This window comes from Sciurus vulgaris (assembly GCF_902686455.1).
Source record: "Sciurus vulgaris genome assembly, chromosome: 18".
Taxonomy (NCBI): domain Eukaryota; kingdom Metazoa; phylum Chordata; class Mammalia; order Rodentia; family Sciuridae; genus Sciurus; species Sciurus vulgaris.
Window position 1 is genome coordinate 40,105,214 of NC_136479.1, and position 9,315 is coordinate 40,114,528.

Sequence of the window (9,315 nt, forward strand, 5' to 3'; positions counted from 1 at the left end):
GCCCTCTGCATTGACCACCGTCCTGCTCTCAGGTCCACGCTGTGTGGGTCCAGCACAGGCATCTGGAGGACGGCTGCACCGTCCTGATGGACAGCACTCCTGGCACCTTCCCTTTTTAACTTGTCTTCAGTTGTCCATAGACCTCTATTTTATTGGTTTTTATGTGGTGCTGAGAATGGAACCCAGTGCCTCACACATGCCAGGCGAGCGCTCCACCCCTGGGCCACAGCCCGGCCCACACACCTGCACTTCCTTAGGTCGCATTCGGAGGGAACCTCGCAAGCCACAGCGCACTCCCCTCCGTTCCACAGTTGGTGTGCACTTTCACGGGGGCTCACGCTCTGTGCGAGAAGCTGAGGCGTCACAGCAGCTGTGAGAGACGAGCAGACGAGAGGACGATGAACCCAAGGGCGGGCAGGGGTCTTCCAGAGGAAGAGGCCGGGCCTGGTAAGTTGGCAGAGCGCAGCGCTGTCCACAGCAGGTGGATCTCTGCCCTCACCCCTGGGGAGGGAAATCTGGCCATTCGGAGACCACGGAGGAGGAGGAACGCTCGGTGACTTTCATGGAGGAGCGCCAACCCAGAGGCTCTGGATCCCCCAGGAGGGCGCCCGGACGGACGTGCGCACACTGCAGCCCTCCCCGCGAAGGAGCCGCGGTGGAGGACCCTGGCCTCCTGGCCCGCAGCTCAGGCAGCAGGTGCGTGCAGATCTCTGCCTTCGGGGGCGCCTACAGGACCGGCCCCCCACGGGGCAACAGGCTCCCAGCGCGTGGCATTCAGGGGACAGCGCTCATGGTGGCTTGCCCACCTGACCCGAACCTTGCCCCTGGTGTGGACTTGACTCTGATGGCTACCACAGGGAACAGGACCCACACCAGATCCTGCGGTCGGAACCTCAAGGCCATCAATGAGCCCGGCCAAGAGGTGAGTTGGGCATCACTGACTTGAAGGTCGTGGGTGTGCAGAGGGTGGGGCTCGGTGGGAACGGTGGCAGGCTGACCAGCACCAGTGACCTCGGGAGAGGAAGGGCCCCTGTGGGCAGTGCTGTCTCAGGAGGTCTGCTGGGTGCTGACCAGGTGAACCAGGCTGGGGGGCTGCAGTGCACATCAAGACCTGCATCCGCACACCTTCCCTTGGGGAGAGGGCTCATGGCCCTTTTCGGAAGACTGCCTGGCCCTTCCCGGGTCCAATGGCCTCTCCCTTCCTTCTCCTTTCTAGGCTCATTTTTAGGAAGGTATCTTTAGTTGTAGATGGCACAACACCTTCGTTTTGTTTACTTGGCTTTTTTATGGGGTGCTGGGGATCAAACCGAGTGCCTCATGCAGGCTAGGCAAGCGCTCCACCGGAGCCCCAGCCCTCCCTCCAGGGTCACTGTTATGTGAGGTCACAACCCCAGGTTGAGTGAAGCACCCTGGAGGTCGCCACAGCCCCACCAGTCTTGGGGTCCCCGCAGGCTGATTTGTATCACTGTCTTTGCAAGTCCCAGGTAGCAGAGGTGTCGCATGGATCCCAGGATGAGCAAAACAGGTTAGCACCCTTCAGTGAAGCCAAGGCGTAAACTCAGAAGGTCTCCTCGGGCCTCTGGTTCTGAGGTCCAATGGTCAGGCTTTTCTCTTTGGTCCTTTCTGTTGGACTGAGAACATTTTGACTCCCCTTTGTCTGTGACCAGTGCCACAGGTTTACAGTGTGTTTTGCAAGGGGATACTGGGGCTTGAACTCAGGGGAACTCAACCACTGAGCCACATCCCCAGCCCTATTTGGTATTTTATTCAGAGACAGGGTCTCACTCAGTTGCTTAGCACCTCCCTTTTGCCGAGGCTGGCTTTGAACTCGAGATCCTCCTGCCTCAGCCTCCCCCGTTGCTGGGATCACAGGCCTGCACTACCATGCCCGGCTGTAGTACGAACGTAGAGTATTGTGTGGACCTTCCTGTCACACCCAAGCTCTCCACTTGCCTACGTTTTTCATTTAATTTCAGAGTACTGTCCTCTATTCTAAGGCATCGCTTTTCTTTTTGAGCACGTTATGAGGCAACTCTTCAAGGATATGCCTAGTTAGGGCAACTTGAAATACGAATGAGAAGATGTACTTTGCAAGTAGCTGCAGTCTGTTGAGAGGACTTTCTGGCTCTTGGTTGGGAGGCTCTTTCCCCTTGGTTGGGAGCTCGGTTGTTAGAACTTGGAGACTAGACTTGGCTAAGGGAGGACACACGGAGCCAGCTTGGTGCAACAGGCCTTTCCACGCTCCATCTTTTTACCTGTGACCTCTACGACACTGTAAACTAAAGGTGACTTTTCTCACAAGAAAAAAACGATCTGAAACACCCTCATGTTTAGGGGATGTCAGGAAAACACCCCAGTCATGAGAGAAGTGCTCCCAGGAGTTCCAGCATCCAGAGGAGCCAGCCAGTAGCCTGGGGAGCATGTGGCCCCCATGGCGTGGAGGAGGGTGGCCTCCCCCTCCTGGGACCTGCTGCTGAGCTGCAGCTGTGGGGACCCCCTTAGCCCATTTTCCACTGCGATGGCAGACCACAGACTCCGATCCCTGCAGGAGAGGCTCATTTTGGCTCCTGGCTCTGGATTGGGAGAGCTGAGAACAGGGCAGCAGCGTCTGCCTGGCTTCTGGCCAGGGCCTCTGTGGTTTGCCCCACGGTGTGGGACAGACCCAGAGTGGCCTTGCCCTATGGAACCTGCCTGTGCAGCAGCGGAAGCAGACCAAGAAGGCAGGAGGGAGGCGCTAACTGTGCAGGAGGTGCCGCTCCCGCCAACACCCCCACCGCAGTAGGATGTAGTAGGATGTCTGGTTGGATTCTAAGCACAGCTCCATCTCCCAGGCAGGTGGGAGGCCTGGGTTCCTCTCCCCATCTCTTCTCCTTTGGAGCTGACCGACCCTCGTCCGATGGTACATCGGAAGACCCTCCTATTGCTGAGAGGTCTGCTCCACAACCCGACAGAAGGAATGCCAGGAGAGCAAGAAGCCTAACTGGGCAGGGCCTGCTGGGATGCCCGCCCTCCTGTGGGCATCGCGCCTCCCTGAACCCCAAGGACCGAAGACTGAGGACCGTTCAGCAGGCTTCATGCAGAGGCCCATGGCGAGGTTCCTGGAGCGGGTGCCCAGCGCCCTCCCAGGCACTGCTTCCTCTGCCTCCCGCCAGATCCTCAGTGACAGAGCAGTAAGCATGCACCAAAGCTTCCTGGGTTCTGTGAGCTGCTCAAGCCCATTCCTGAAGCCAAGGAGGGGCCAGGGGAGCCTGGCCTGCAGCTGGTCAGTGAGAAGCACCCAGACCTAAGGGATGGGCAGCAAGTTCTATAGACTGAGCCCTCCACCAGAGGGAGCGGACGCCAGCCCCAGGTGAGAATTCTGGAACTCAGTGGGCCTGGAGGGTCATCAGGCCCAGCTGGTACCCATGCAGTCAGCACATCTGGTGCAGAAGGGCTGGTGTGGCCAGGAGCAGAGCACCGGCCAAGCACACCCAGGGCCCCGGGTATAACCCCAGCATCAGGAAGCAGCCGGGCCTGGAGTGAGGTGGAGCCGTGGGTCAGCTGAGGGCAGCATCCCTGCCCCTAGGCCACACATCCCGGCCACGTGGCCTGGGCACTGGACTCCACTGGACTGCAGGGGGACACACCCCACTTGGAATCAGCAGCCTCATCTCCCAGTTCATCCCTGGGGAGTCCACGCCACTGGCCTGGCTCATGGAGGAGGCTTTAGTCAGGAGGCCATGCCTGGCACACAGTGTGGCCTCTGGGGCTCTGTGAAGGCCCAAGCCTCGTGGAGGAGGCCAGGACAAGCCCGTGCTGTCGCGTGCTTCTGGTGGTGACACTGGGTGCACATGAAAGCCCTGTTTGTCCGCTGGGTGCGGCTCTGGCCAACAGGCGTGCGATCTGGTTTGTGTTCCTAGATAACTGAGTAATTAAGGGAATTTACAGACTACGGCTCATGGGAAATCTCTGTGGGAATTAAAAAGGCAGGTTCAGGTGGGAAGCGTAGCTCACTGGTACAGTGCTCGTCTCGCAAGGCCCTGGGTTCAAATCCCAGCACTGCAGAATTTGAACACACCTGTCCTTCAGATCCACGGGTTCCACAGTGCAGACTCAGCCACCTGTGGATCGAAATACTTGGGGGAAGTCACGTCTGCATGAACGTATGTGGCTTTCTGTCATTGATCCCTAACCCAGGCAGTATAACAACCACTGGCACCTGCCTTGTTTGAGGAATTGCCTGGGGATGGGTCAGTGTGTGTAGGGACATGCATGCAGGTCTCATGCAAATGCCATGCCATTTCGTACAAGGCACTTGTGGGGGTCCTGGACCAACGCCCTGTGAACATCAAGGAACAACCGTATTGATGAAAAGATATCCCCGCGTGAATGGATTTTCTCAAAGTCCTCCTCTCCCAGGAGGAAGGACCAGAAGGTGCCTGGAACAGGGCACTGTCGCGTGGGCACCCGCAACCACAAGGGACACAAAGACAACATGGCCACACCCAGCAATGGAACAGCTGGCACGTCCCCAAGCTGGTCAGGAGCCTGCAGCACCCCCCATGCGATGCAGGAAATCCTCCCGGCAGAAGCTCAGCACCTGCACTTGGGAGAGATAATGACCCAGCACGTGGGAGTTTTTTACTGGAAAATGCAACCTGTCAAAGTGCTCTCAGCAAGTTTGGAAGCAAAACTCAGTGTAGACCAAGTGCCACTTGGGGCATCAGAGATTTTAAACAGGACCGGAGTGCTTCCCACAGGGCACAGGCAGGCCCTGCCGAGCCTGAGCAGCTTGACCTGCCAGGACAGGCGGCCGGCGTTTGGCTGTGTCCTGAAGGAAGTGCTGAGTTCTGGGATGCCACCCAGCCAGTCGGACAGATGAGCGTCCAACACACGCCCCACGAGGAATGACGCATGCGAAGGAAGGAGGTCTAAAGGGCCAGTGCTGAGTCGGTCATGAATTTTGATCAGTCAACAGAAGCACACCATGAAGTACAAGTACTTGTTCCTCAAGGAGGCAGAGGATCCCAGAGTCAGAGAAAGTTTGGGAATTACGGGACGGCTCCGAAGTCTGTTCAAATGAACACTGACTGCCAGGTGCGGAGGCACTCACCTGTAATCCCAGTAGCTGGGGAGGCCGAAGCAGGAGGATAGTGAGTTCAAAGTCAGCCTCAACAACTCGGCGAGGCCCTAAGCAACTCAGCGAGACCCTGTCTCTAAGTAAAATATTAAAAAGGGTGGGGATGTGGCTCAGTGGTTAAGCGCCTCTGGACTCCTGGTACCGACTCCTGGTACCTACCTACCAAACAAACGAACAAAAACTAACATCAACCCTCGCTGCTCATGTGACTCTGCAGGCACACCCTGGTTCTCTCCAGGATCAGGGCCCCTGTCCCAGGATGCTCTGTGCACACGCTGGTAGACTGAGAGCAGAGAAGCGAAGCCACTGCCTTTTCAGGCCCCCGGAGGCAGCCTTACCGCCTTGCCTTAACATCGCTGCCGCTGACACCAGAGTCCTAAGGCAGCAAGAGAATAGCAGCACTGCCGTTTTGAGGCCCGTCTTTTGGAATCTAGCAGTTCACACCTGCTCACCAGCCTTCAGGCAGTTTTGGGGTGTTGACAAGGGTCACTGTGGCTGGGGTGCAGCTCAGTGGTAGTGAGTGCCCAGCAGGGTGAGGCTCTGGGCTCCATCCCCAGCACCAAAAGTCAAAATAGTGATGAAATGGTCGTGCAGCCTGCTGACAGGCAGTGCTGAGGACGGGTCACCTCTCTGGTGTGCCTACCCCAGTCACTGGAAACCTGAATCTAATCGCAAGGAAATGGTTCAGGAAACCCAGGGTGCAGGGTGCTCCGTGGGGCCAAAATGCCAGTCGTCAATACAAAAGCACCCATGTCAGGGGAGACAGCCAGGCAACTGTTCCAGACCCAGGAAGAGCGTGGAGGTGAGGCCACTCCGAGCAATGAGCAGAACCTGGAGTTAGAACAACGGACAGGACAACATTGGGAAAGTCTGGAAAATCCGGAATGGTCTGCTCATTGCACGGATGTCAAGTTTCCCAGTTCCACAGAAGAGTGTCCTTGTCCCTAGGAGACATGCGGATGGCATGAGGTGTTCCCTCCAGTACTCCTGTCACTTTTCTGTAGAGAAGACATTTTTCAAAATAAAACTCTAAGAGAAGACAACAACCCCTATAATACATTAGGCCATGGTCAGCAAATTTTTTGTTTGGGCTTGGTTGGGTGTGTCTTTGTGGTGCTGGGGTCGAGCCCAGAGCCTCATAGATACTGGGCACATGTGCGGCCACTGAGCTGTACCCCCAGGGCCTGCCATCCTTTCCGCCTCCGATCTCTGGGATCATGAAGACCATTCACGAAAAGCAGAGCTAAGAGGCCTGGCAGGGTCTGCTCCACATGAAGGTCTTAGCAGTCCCTGGCACGAATCAAGCACTTGAAGAAGCCACCTACTATCATTCCTGTTAGACGAGGTTTGTTATAAAAGGGAAGCCAGACACGGGGGCCATGCCTGTAATCCCAGCAGCTCAGGAGGCAGAGGCAGGAGGATGGCAAATTCAAGGCCAGACTCAGCAACTTAGCAAGGCCCTGAGCAACTCACTGAGACTCTCAATAAGTGAACACTGAAGTGGTAATCAGTCCAAAGGCTTCCTCATCACGGTATTAAGGGCTGGCTAACGTAAGGCTTGTAGTTGTTGCACCCAGCAGTTTCTGCCTGTCATGGTCACCACGGCCACCCGAGTCCTGAGCTGTTCAGCTGTTTTCACACCTTCCCATGGCTGCTGGGCTGCAGCCACGCTGAGGTAAGGTGGGGGCCTGTGTGCTGTCCCCTCGCTCTTCTGTAGGTGACGCCTGAGTGCCACTCGCATGCGGGGTCTGGTCAACGTGGTTCCGAAGGAGGCACCTTGCGCAGGCACCTTGCGCAGCCCCTGACCAGCGCATCGACACACCCCAAGGCTGGGATTTCAGGGTGGGCACAGCTGTCTGCACATGATGAGAAAACTTCCGCTTGCAAGAGCGGTCACGTCCACTCGGCCCTCTGACTTTTGACATCTGGAGCCGATGACCAGAACCTTCTGCCCGTGGCCCCCTCGTCCCCACCCCTCCCACAGCAGGCACGCATCCTGGCCGCTGGCCCCTCTCCTAGCGCTCGGGTGGGTTCCCTCTGCTTACCTTACCAGTCCCGCACGGCACCGGGTCCAGAAGCCGGGTCTGTCGGCCTCGCTGACTTTCCTCCCAGGGAGCCAGCAGGGTGCCCTGGCGATGCCGCCTTCCACAGGGTGGCAACGGCAGAGACGGCGCGCTCTCCTCGGGAGGGGCGCCTGAGGACCTTCCCAGAGGGGATTCTACAACAGGTGGCATTCTGATTCCGTGGCTGCCTGGGAAACCCTGCTCAGAGGCAGCTGAGCACCCAGAACAAACTTTTGAGTCTAATACCTGCTTTAGAAAGTCTATGTGGGGCCAGGTTTGGGGACATTTGTCTTCAGACCTGTAGGATATTTTTTTCCCATTTTCTGATTATAAAACAACCATGGTATTATATAAATTTAGGAAGTTTTAGAAAATATTTACAAGGGAAATTAAAACCACCTACCACCCCAAACCCAGTGGCCACGGCTCCAGGCTTCTGCTGTCGTTCCCTTCTTTCTCCTTGTGTGCATCAAGGGGCTCTGAAACGGGCCTGGAGCCATCTTGACAGTGTACAGGCTAGCTTCCTCACTGCTGTCACCTGTGTGACGCCGGGGAGGACCCAGGGCCTCAGGCGTGCCAGGCAGGGGCTGTGACGCCGGGGAGGACCCAGGGCCTCAGGCGTGCCAGGCAGGAGCTGTGACGCTGGGGTGGGACCCAGGGCCTCAGGTGTGCCAGGCAGGAGCTCTGCCACCAGTCACACTCCAGCCTGTGGAAGGTGGGGTCAGCCCTTGACACATGCTGCACTGCAGCCTGGGCCATCACCATCACGCTCCTGTCAATCAAAGGCACTGCTCTGCATGTTCCCAGCATGACCGCGTGATACTACTGCCCATGTAAGAAGAGAAAAACTGCACTGTGCTATATTTTACCTTTCTTTATATATTTATATATTGTTATATTATACATATTATAAAGTTGTATAAAATTATATTGTTATATACATTTATACATATATATATATATATTTTTTTTTTTTAGTTGTAGGTGCACACAATAGTTTTATTTTTATGTGCTGCTGAGGATCTAGCCCAGGGCCTCCATGTGCTAGGCAACCATGCTACCACTGGGCCACAACCCCAGACCCTATATTTCTTTGAGTACTAATGAGAACAAATATTTTTTCAATTGTTGTCTTAAGAGTGAATTGTTTCCCATGTCCTTTGTGAACTTAAAAAAATTTTTATTACTTATTTCAGTTTTTTTCTACATGAAGGTTATGAACCCTTTATGTGACATATGTAGTTTGTCATTTGTCTTTTATTTTATAAAAACATTTCTTAGATGGCATTATCGCTGATTAAGCAGCTAGTACAATATGTGACATATGACCACATAATTAAATCATGGGAAGACAACCAGTATCAGATGTGCGTGCCATCTTCCTGAGACCAGCATTAAATAAATCAGCCTAAGTAAAAGGATCTGGACTTTACTTAAAAATTACTTAAATGGAAAAGGAATCAGTGTTTAAGAAAAGATTTTGCTGCTGGGGTCTGCAGTTGTGGCTCAGGGGCAGAGTACTGGCCTGGCATGTGTGAGGCACTGGGTTCCATCCTCAGCACCAAAAAAATAAATAAATAAAATAAGGGTACAAAAATTACAGTAGCATTAAAAATTTCTTAAAGAAATATTTTTGCTGATGGAAAAATAAAGCCAACAAAACCAGTATGTAAAAGCATTGTTTTTCAAAACCAAAATATATTAAGTTTCAGTTTTTGAAAACCTAAACAAGGTTCACATTAAATGAAAATGAAAATGTTAAATGTCCATTAGTGCATAAAAAGGAAATTTAATTGTTCAAGCACTAGACAGGACTTTGTATTCATCTTTTATAATCTACAAACCACTACCCAAGATTATTATTATTATTATTCTATTTTGTGGTGCCGGAGATTGAACCAGGGTCTGTTGCATGGGAGGCCAGCACCCTGCCACTGAGCCACAGTCCCAACCCCAACCCAAGGTCATTTACAGTAACAATACTATAACTGAACATAGTATGTCACTTGCTTCTATCACTGTTATCACACAGTATAACATATGCTTCTGATCTAATATTTTATGAATACTGAAAACAAAATATGCTAAATATTTAAAGTTAATTAGAACCTTAAGAAATAAAGTTCTAGACAT

At 53.7% G+C, this 9,315-nt stretch overlaps 1 long non-coding RNA gene across 1 annotated transcript; it reads left to right on the forward strand.

Moving 5' to 3' along the window:
- Nucleotides 1-5,268: 5,268 nt before the first annotated feature.
- LOC306649354 lies at nucleotides 5,269-8,612 on the forward strand. The gene is made up of 2 exons (XR_013760630.1): nucleotides 5,269-7,722; nucleotides 7,817-8,612. It is a non-coding gene; the product is annotated as an uncharacterized lncRNA (long non-coding RNA).
- The last annotated feature ends 703 nt before the right edge of the window (nucleotides 8,613-9,315 follow it).